Raw genomic sequence first — 10,601 nt, forward strand, 5'->3', positions numbered from 1 at the left:
CACTCTCTGGAAGGATGAAGGAACTGCATCAAGGGTGTCTTCCCACATAGTTCAAGGTTCTTGATATTACCCAAATGGCATGGGAAGGAGAGCATCACCATAGCTCTTGTGCTGTAGAAGAAATGCCTGAAGCAGCACTAAGAGCAGTAGGGCCAGAAGTAGTTTCTCCTACAGAAGTCCTGCTCCTTTTTGCAACTGATTGAATCTTCTTAAGGCTGCAATTCTACACACACTTAACTGGGAGTAAGACCTTTTGAAGTCATGGAGCTTAGCTTAGATATAATTTACTTGTTTATATATGTATTTAATGTACTTGTTTATATATGTACTTGTTTATATATGTATTTTTATCTCTTTCTCAGACTGGCTTCTGTAAGATCAAAAACAAACAAAACAGTCCCCTCCTGTAGGCGTACACTCTAAAAGACGTGGCACAAAAGGAAAGAGGGAGGAGGAGAGAAGAGGAAAACAAGCATACTGGCACAAAGTCTTAAAGTTACATTGTAGAAGTTCTAATAACCAGCTGGAATCGAAACAGTTCAGGGAGAGGAGAAGCCAAATGTCACTGGTCTCTCAACAGAACCAGTGTAATGACTCTGTTTTCCAAGATGTTGTTCTGTAAGTGTAGGAATTTTGAACAAGGAGCCCTTTTGTTGTTAAGGGCTCATAGCCTTTGACATCAAAAGATGGTGAAGGGCTTCTTCATACAGGGAGAGGTGCTCTCTGACATCTAATTGCTTAATTGTGGCACTACATAGCTATTATTTTAATTTTAATGGCCTTTCAAAAGGCTTGCAGCGGGGCGGGGGGCGAAATGCCTACGCATTTTCTTCTACTGAATAAGTAAGATTCAGTGAACTGCTTTCAGAGGAACTCCTGATGTTTTGTCATCGCCTTGTGGTTAGAAGGAGAAGTGAATAAAATAACCCCTTTTCTCCCTTTGGCACTGCAGTGCGCAATTGCCTTTCAGCTGTGTTTCACATTTTTCACAAACTCTGATGTTATTGCTGCAGTCATCTGTCTCGACTCAAATAAATCCCCATTTTCGTTAGGCCAATCTTTCCATTTTGTGGTAAGTATAAATTGGGACTCTATTACCAGTTTTCCCCTACTTTCCCCCCTTCACCGTCCATTCACCCGTTTCTTCAGAACCAGTTCCAGAGGGTAGAAAGGTAGGGCATTTCCGCTATTCTAACAACAACACTCTTCTTCGTCTTACTTTGCATCAGAGAACCCAAGAAGGTCAGAGGTAGTATGAGAGAATTCTGTGTTTTCACACCCTGCCTCCTGTCCAGGGCCCCAACCCCAAATCCTGGAGCCAGCATTGATTTTGTTTCCAGTTCCAGTACATTTCCAGTAAACCTTGGACAGAAGGACAGTTAAAAACAATTGCCTTTAGTATTTGGCATTTGAGAGTCTATTTAATGCAGAAAGAGTGTGTTCTAACATTTCGGTGTAAGGCAAAGAGGAACCCATGGGCTCAATTCAACCTGTGCTGATGTACAAGGGCCAGGCAGCTCAGTGCAAGTTTTGATTTTTTTTAAGTGAGGAGGAGGTGCATGTCCGGGGTCTCTTGACATTGGGCCCCTGCTGGGATGTAGGCCGTCAGCAAGTGCCCAACCGTGCCTACTCTCCACACCGGCCCTGTTCTTGTGCTAATCTGTACAAGGTGAATCCTCCGGGGGATCTGGCTCTGATTAATGCAGCCAGATTCCCTTTAGGACTAATTGCTGGCTGGAGAGGGCAGTTGGTAACTCTGCTGTTTCTTCCAGACAGAATATGAAAGCTGAAAGTGAACTGAGCAGAGTGTGGTACTGCCGGAAGTAATTGTATGCTGTTGTGTGTGTTAGACGCTATGGTAACAACTTTGGCTATGACACCTCAGTGAGTTTTTTCTCTTTGCTTAGTAGATACAGTCTACTAAGCAAAGATCTGTTGCTGCCTGGAATTTTATTTTTGACTTCAATTCCAGTCGTCTGGATTAAAGTAAGGATTTGCGTCTAACGATATAGTTGTTTTGATGATCTGAATGGCTTCATGTAGCCTTGCTGAGAAGATGGCATGGACTGATCGAGAAACATGACACTTGTATCTTCTGGTAGCTGACACAGCAGAGGTTGTTCAGGCTTAACATGGGAACAGGTGCCTCCATTTCGATCTGTGTAAGTGGACTATAACTAGCTCATTGTCTCTAATTTGTGACCTATCTATCTCTTGAAAAGCAAAAGAGATCTTTCCTTTATCTCTGAAGATTAAAGCAAGGACAGGCTGCCACAACTGGAAAGGCCCTCCTGAATATTTTAAGAAGTCTTAAGAGTGCAATCCTATGGTTGTATAGATGAGGGGAAAGTCCTACAATTCCCAGCATGCTGACTGGAGAGTTGTAGGGCATTTTTCTGTCTGAACATACATAGGATTGCTCCCTTAAAGGTTGTTTTTAACAAAGCACTTGTTCTTATCTATTTAATCAGTGTTCTTGTCTCAGTTTTTTCCTGTTAGCATTTTCTTTTTAACAACTTGATTGCAAGTATGTTTACTAAGAACTCCCATTGTGTGTGATTTTCCCCTCAAATAACTATTAAAAAAACACAGTGATTGATACTCACTTTAGATATTGCATTACAATGAATTAGAGTGACCATATGAAAAGGAGGACAGGGCTCCTGTAACTTTAACAGTTGTATTGAAAAGGGAATTTCAGCAGGTGTCATTTGTATGTATGGAGAACTTGGTGAAATTCCCTTTTCATCACAACAGTTAAAGCTGCAGGCACCCTGCCCTCTTTTAAATCTGGTTGCTTTAGTATAGCTCCTGCAGCTTTAACTGTTGTGATGAAGAGCGGATTTCACCAGGTTCTCCGTATGTACAAATGACACCTGCTGAAATTCCCTTTTCTATGCAACTGTTAAAGATTCAGGAGCCCTGTCCTCCTTTTCATATGGTCACCCTAAATGACGTTACATTTTCCTCCTCTCACCCCACTACTTAAAATGGGGTGTGGGAGTTGAGCTAGTGTTCATGATTAAACTGTAACATTATGCTGGTGTTCGTGATTAAAATGAAACTTTGACCTGGTTCGCTTGATTGCTGTGGCTCTGGTTAGATTATTTGAGGGTTGTTTTCCCCTCAAAGAAACTGTGCTGCCCAGGTACCGATGATATGATAAGCTGTGCCCGGGCAGGTAATTAAGTAAATGGTGCCTGGCATAACCCAGCACATGCTGCAACTTCAACAGGGTGGGGTGGGGTGGGGTGGGGGGCTAGTTTACATCATTTGTTTAAGCCACAGTGATTGTGAGAACTGGAAGATTATGTCATAACCGGCTACACCAAGTTTCACTGTCATTTTTTCAAGGACCAAGAGAACTCTTGCATTGCAATGTGTTATATCTTTCCTGGCTCTGCCGAAAATGGGTATGGTGGTGCTGTTTGACCTTGTGACATAGGATTGTATCCTAAATATGCATACCATATTTTATGCTGCTATCTCAGTCTTCAGCATAGATCACAATTCATTATGAATGTGGAATAAAAAGCAGGAAATAACACAATGAAAGTGGCATATGGAATGTGTCCTGTGCCCCAGTAGTTATCAGTACACTTCAATACCTCTATAAAGCAATAGATCTAGCCAATGACCCCATTCAGACAACACGCTAAACCATGCTGCTTAACCACAAAATGGTTAACAGAATGCTTAACCATGGTTTATGGTGTTGTCTGACACACGTTTTCCCTAACCATCTGCCCTGTTAACTAAGGGAAACTTAACCACAAAAGGGTTAAAAGTGTTGTCTGCAAGCATTCCACATGTGCTTAGTGTTAACCACAGCTGAACATGGTTAAGCTAACCACAAAGCCCAGAGTGTCTGAACCAGGGCAATGTGTTGGATCGAAATGTTCTGTTCCACACACAAAATGAGTTCTCTTTACAGGAGGATCCATTCCAGAACTGAATGTTTGGGTCCAACCCAATATATCTTGCATTCTCCTCTCCTCCTTGAAAACAGGTATATGAGCTTGAACCTAAAAGTAGAATTGTTAGTAATATGTCTATTAAATTTAATCCCAATAACTCAGTGTTCTGGAGAGATATCATGTAATACAGTCTTCCCTGATGTAGTACTCTCTAGATGTTTTGGACTGTAACTACCATCATTCTTGACCATCAACGATGCTGGCTGAGGCTGATGGGAATTGAAGCCCAAAACATCTGGAAGGCACAAATTTAGGGACAGCTGATACAATAAATAGTGCTATACTGTCCAGGTATCAATCAGAACACTTAGGACTACAGCATCTACGGGCATTTAATCATAGTTGGTACCATCACATTGTGACTGTGCAATTAAACCAGAATAAGTCACAATGAATCCAACGACATTTACTCTCAGCAAATGTGTCCAAGACTGGAGCTTTAAACTTGTCCATATGCTGTAGGAATTATTTCTGTGCATAGTTTTGTCATAGTGACAGAAGTAAACAACCTGGTATAGAGCATAATTTAACTCAGTTATGTTTTTGTAAATATGCAAGCATGAAGATGTTTTTAAAATTGCAAAATATAAATGAAACTCTAGCATTTTGACCTGAAAGAAGCTATAATAAATTGATCATTTTAACATATCAAAATTATAAATACTAGCTAATAACTGTATGACAGTTAAATTCAGTATGAGGTCTGGCATAAATTCGTACTTGATGTGTAGATTGTACTTCAGTCTTTTCTATCCCACAGTTGTTCACTTTCAGGTAACCTGTGTGATGTTTTTATATTGATCTCTGATTTTATTACCCTACTCATGGATATTGAGAAATTTACCAAAAATATGGCCTATGTTAGAGAAGGAAAAAAGAATCAAAATGGCAATTTCACTTTCCAAACTGTGAAACCCAACCAGCTCCACAGCAAACAACTCCTCCTTTTATTCAAAAGTTACTTTCTGTGCTAGGAATTAATAGGTCAAGAGTCCACACCAAAATGATGACTTCATAAGGAATGGAAAGCTAGACTATATTTCATTTATTATTATTTTGAAAGTACCAGAAAAAAATTAAAATGATAAAATGGTTTAGCTATTTATTTTTATTTTTTTACATCAAAACCGTCAGTCTTACACTGTGGAGGTGGTAGCAGCTTCCTCAGTGTTCCTTATGTGGTAAATATTGTGCTCAGAAACAGCGGGGGCATAGGGGTGCCACCCCCAAAACACTCCAGGACTTGCTCATATGACTGGCAGTTTGGGTGATGCCACCATTTTTCTAATATGTTGAAACTGCCAAATTTTTAAGGAGGTAATTATCTTGGAATTAGGGCGACCATATTTGGGAAACCAAAAAAGAGGACACCTAGTGTGTGTGTGGGGAAGCAGCTTTCTGAGTCCTGCAGAAAGTACGTTATTCCCCCGCCACCTTAAAGAACCCGATTGGAGGGGAGGAGGGAAAAGGATTTCATTCTGCACCACCACCATCCACTCCAATTGGGGCCTTTTCTATAATGTCCACGAATGACCCACTTTCCCCTTTAAGACCTCAATTGGAGCTCGGGGTGGGGGAATGATGTGCCTCAAGAAAGCATGTCATTCCCTCCTGCCATGCTAATGGCAGCCTTAAAGGGGAAGGTGTGTCATTCCAGGACATTATTGAAAATTATGGAAAATCCCCCCTGACACCATGGAAAGAACAAAAACCAGGACAAATCCGGGGAAATCCTGACAGTTGGTCACCCTACTTGGAATGGGTTCTTGGACTGTATGATATGCAGCTGCAACAAGTTGAATATTCCATTTTGGATTGCTTAGGGGGAGCATGGAATAAAAACCAGGACTGGATGTGGAATCTGGACAGATTTGGACTTCACTCCAGGCTCTGATTTAGAGCCCAGAATTGTCTCTGAGTGTAGACAGCACTGATAATATCATGAGCTCTGCAGCAGATGCCTCTGGACATGAGTAGCAGGCCATGGTGCTGCCCTTAGACCTGGTTAGGCCATATTGTGCATGTCCACAGACATTTAGCACCCTCTAGTATCAACTACCTGTTCCATACTATACTAGAGGCCACAGAACCCCATGCTGTACAAGAGATCTCCACAGCACAATTAAGCCTAACTTAGCTTTTTCTAGCCTAGAGCAGGGACCCTGATTTTTTCAATGCACAGCTTCACAGAAAAGCCCTGCGGTGGCTGCAAAGCTGCGCCTGCATCGTATAACTGACGGAGAGCAGATCCACAGCCACTGTGGGGCTTGCCCCGTGAATAGATAGCCCCAAGTTTTTCACATATCACAGTGAAACTGTTATGTCTCTTGAACTTTGTGCAGACCAAGCCAGAGGTCAAAGCATCCAGCACAACAGATGAAATCTTAGCCCGATTGTCTGCATTTCGACACAGTGGTGCTATGCAGCAACAAATAATAACCAACAAAACCAAAAGGCTTTAAAAAGGCAACAGTGTTCTTTCATGCAAATTGTTATCTGGCTGGAGCTTCTTAAAGTCACAGATGGGAGCCTTTGGTTTTGCTCAACTAGCAGAATCCAATTTTCATTGCCAACCTGTGATTTCCCCCCTGTAGTCTTCCTACCAATATTATGAATTAATATTGCATGCTATTTTTTGTTTTCTAAACATCCCCCCCCCCATGTTTTTCATGGATCATGATAGCCACATCACTGTTGTTATGCATTTTCATTTACGGCTCTTCAGACAATTGCTTTTGCATCAGTACGGCAAAGATGACCTAGCGATATTCTTTCTGTTTGCTTGCAGCAATCATTATCTTCCATAGAAATTAAGCATTTTCAAAATAAAGTTGGACCGGAGCACCAGAGAATCTTTGGCCTTCCCCTTGACTACTGCACCCAAGATGCAACACATCCTCATGTTCCTTTGGTTGTCAAACACATGGTGGAATATTTAGAAGAGTTCGGTAAGTAGACTTTGTAGATACGATAATACTTTCATTCCTTTCAACCCAAAATGCTGAACTCTACGCAATGGATGTCTATGGGTTCCTGATCTGGTCAGGAAACAACATCATCATATGAACATAAGAGCGTAAGAAATTTATTTATTTATTACATTTCTATACCGCCCAATAGCCGAAGCTCTCTGGGCGGTTCACAAAAAATAAAACCATAATAAAACAACCAACAGGTTAAAAGCACAAATACAAAATACAATATAAAAAGCACAACCAGGATAAAACCATGCAGCAAAATTGATATAAGATTAAAATACAGCGTTAGAACTGTAACATTTAAATTTAAGTTAAAATTAAGTGTTAAAATACTGAGAAAATAAAAAGGTCTTCAGCTGGCGATGAAAGGAGTACAGGATAGGCTCCAGGCGGACCTCTCTGGGGAGCTCGTTCCATAGCCGGGGTGCCACAGCGGAGAAAGCACTCCTCCTAGTAGCCATTGCTACTAGGCATTGCCTAGGCATTGCTGGATCAAATAAAGGTCCATTAATCCAGCATACTGCTCATATCATGCCCAACCAGCTGCCAACTAGGAAACCCAGAAGTAGGACACAAATGCAGTTTGCATTAAGGTTCCCTAGCAAATATTGTACACAGGCATACTGGGGACACCTGTGTACACCAGTGGGGATTTCAAATGGCCTGTAGTTGTCTCCAGCAGAGCATGGAGCTGATGACACCATGGATCCCACGCTATGCTTGAGGCCTCTGACGGCATGTGTGGGCGTTCACAGTCCGGCCGAACAAGTCCCAGGCATATCTGGTGCAGCGCCTGTGACTTCCCCATGGGCCTGTGCAACCCAGAGGCAGTTGAATCCCAGCTCTGTCCAGATTACAGGTCAAGCCCTGATTTTGAGGCAGACCATGTGGTCTACATCCATTCAAACAATACATTCAAGTGGGAGCAGTTTCTTTTTTCTTTTGGTCTGGTCCTGGTGCAGGGAGTCGTTCTTGGATGGTTGGATCTTTCCCTCCCATGTTGAGGATGTGTGCCATTGCCGGTCTGATTACGTACATCAGGGTTGCACAACCTTTAGAGCCCCAAGGGCTGAATCCAGTGTTTGCAGGAGTCCGGGCATGCACACAGACATAGGGGTAGGGGAGGCTTTACCCAATCCTCATCCCCACGATCCTGCACAGGATTGCTGGGGTAGGGGTAGGTGGCTTTTGGTTTCCCTAAATCCTCCTCTCCTCATAACAATCCTGATGGACATCACTGATTCTGCACCACCAGGAGCATCGTGGAAGAAGAAACGTCAGTTCTTTGGGGTCAGTGGGGGAAGGAGGAAGCTTTAGGCTTGTTCCTCTCCCAGCGCTCAGGACAGGAATGAGGTGGCCCATGGGTTATGCAACCCTAACCCACACACTCACACTCTATAAGGGCCAAACTAGATGTTTTTCAGGTGTGTGTTGCTGCTAATTTGATTTGGGAAGTGTTGCTTTTCTTCCTGTGACATTTTTCAGATCAAAATCATTTCTTGAAGCTGATGGGTAGGTGGGTTGGAAGGACGGGATCTGTACTTGATTACCAATCTCCAGCTTCACACGTAGTCTTCTCCATAACTCTGCAAATAACCACCATTAGAACAATAACACAGGAGTTAGATATAAAAATAGAGTTGATAATTATCACATAGGGCACCTGAAAGAGAATAGTCGTGGAATGGAAATTATTTTAAGTGCAAGTTATGTTTGGCCTCCCATTAGTTTTGACAGTTTCTGGATTGTGCACTTATTAGCTAGTATTCATAATGTTAGTATATTGAAAGGATCTATTCATATCATTTTTGTGGGGCGAAAATGCTTTAGTTAGTACCATGTTTTTTTAATATTATTTTTTGGTAAAACATTCTTGCTTACAGATTTGAAACAAGAGAGCTAATTGCAATTATGCTTTCTACTGGATTGTTTACTTGTGTTGCTATGAGAAAAATATGCACAGGAATAATTCCTTCTTCATATGGACAAGCTTAAAGCTGGAATTGTAGGTACATTTACTTGAAATGGTAGCTGAATAAAAATTAGTAATTATGATATAATAACAGAGCTAGGTCATAATTGCCACATTTTATTCAGGTACCATATTAAATTATAGCTTCATCCCACTAGCATCTAACACACATAAATCAGTGAGATTCTGAGTTTTTATACATGAGGCTGTTAATTGCTGTATCTATTTTCAGTTTCGTAGCAGAATTGAGATCTGAGCTCTACACAATGAGCTTTTCCTTTCCTGTTTTTCTGCTACATAACCTCTAGGTGGAGCTGTCCTATACCAGAATAGCACAAATACATGAGTAGAAATAACGCTTTCGGAAACAAGACCCCCTTTTCCCCATTCTAAAAATAAAAATAAAAATGAGAAAGTGCTCTGAAAAAAACAGAAGCAAAACTGGAGGATCACAACATTGTCTAAACAACCGTGAAAAGGAATCATGAGAGCACAATAAATGCCTTGTGTAGAAAAGCTCTCTATGCTCTACCTTATGTATTTTATAGGTGAAGAATTATCTCAATAAGGGGGACCCGCAACAAAATGTTGCTCCTGTTCAGGATTCCAGCCAGGCAGCCATGCCCCTCCCAAGGATACTCTACTTTATCCCCCCCCCCCCGTTTTCCATTCCCCATCCCCACTGAACATACTCAGTCCTTACTGGTGGATTCTACAAACCTTGGGATTCTCTCAAGCCTGCTGGTATCTTCATTTTGTGTGTGAATTGTGCTGTTTTGGGGTTCATCAGATGAACATTTTATCACATGCTCACTACTGCCCACTCATGTTTTTTTTTTTTTGCATGTCCTTTAGACAATATTGTCTGCCTCTTGCATGTCTCCTGTTCCTTCTTGCCTTCTTTCCATCACAAAATAGACCTAAAATATTCTTTTCTCTTTTTTTTGGAAACAGAATGTGCCACCATTTCTTGCTGTGTGCAGGAAAAGCAGCATGATAAAAATGACCCCTGAATGGGCCACATGGTCTTTGTTTACTTCCTCTTTCTTATCTGGGATGAAAGAGGAAATATTGTGGTACAGGAGCGGGGACGGAGAAGCGACGTTAGGGAACTGTGATTCCCCCCTCCACCCCTGATAGTGCTGTTGGTCAACCTAAGAATCCACACTTGGAGGATGAGTCCTCTCATGAGTGTATAAAATGTTTCAATAGGACTGGATCACAGGGGCCTATTTCGGATCAGTGGCTCAGCAACCAAAATCAAGGCACTGAAGCAGAAGTATGATCAAGGAGACGAGGTGGACCTTGTTAATGAAGGAGATGTTGTTTCTATTGCAAGCCTTCTTAAACTCTTCCTGAATGAACTCCCAGTTGCTGTTTTCCCGGACAATCTGTGCACCAATGTTTTGGACATCTTTGAAGGTAAGGCAGAGATGCTTCTTCGAGTGGGTGGGTTGCCATATATTTGAAAGATGCTGACTCACATGTCATATTTCTTGAACAGGAAGAGGACTGAAATGAATGATGCAATGGGTTGGATTCAGACTTCGAGTAAAGGCATTGAAATCATTGGGGCCAGTTAGTCATTACTAACTTGTTAATCAGTGATTTCATTGGATCTACTCTCAGTGTGATTAAGATTGGATCTAATCCAATGAAAATTGGTCAATTCTG

Source organism: Elgaria multicarinata, chromosome 8 (genome assembly GCF_023053635.1).
Source record: "Elgaria multicarinata webbii isolate HBS135686 ecotype San Diego chromosome 8, rElgMul1.1.pri, whole genome shotgun sequence".
NCBI classification, from domain to species: domain Eukaryota; kingdom Metazoa; phylum Chordata; class Lepidosauria; order Squamata; family Anguidae; genus Elgaria; species Elgaria multicarinata.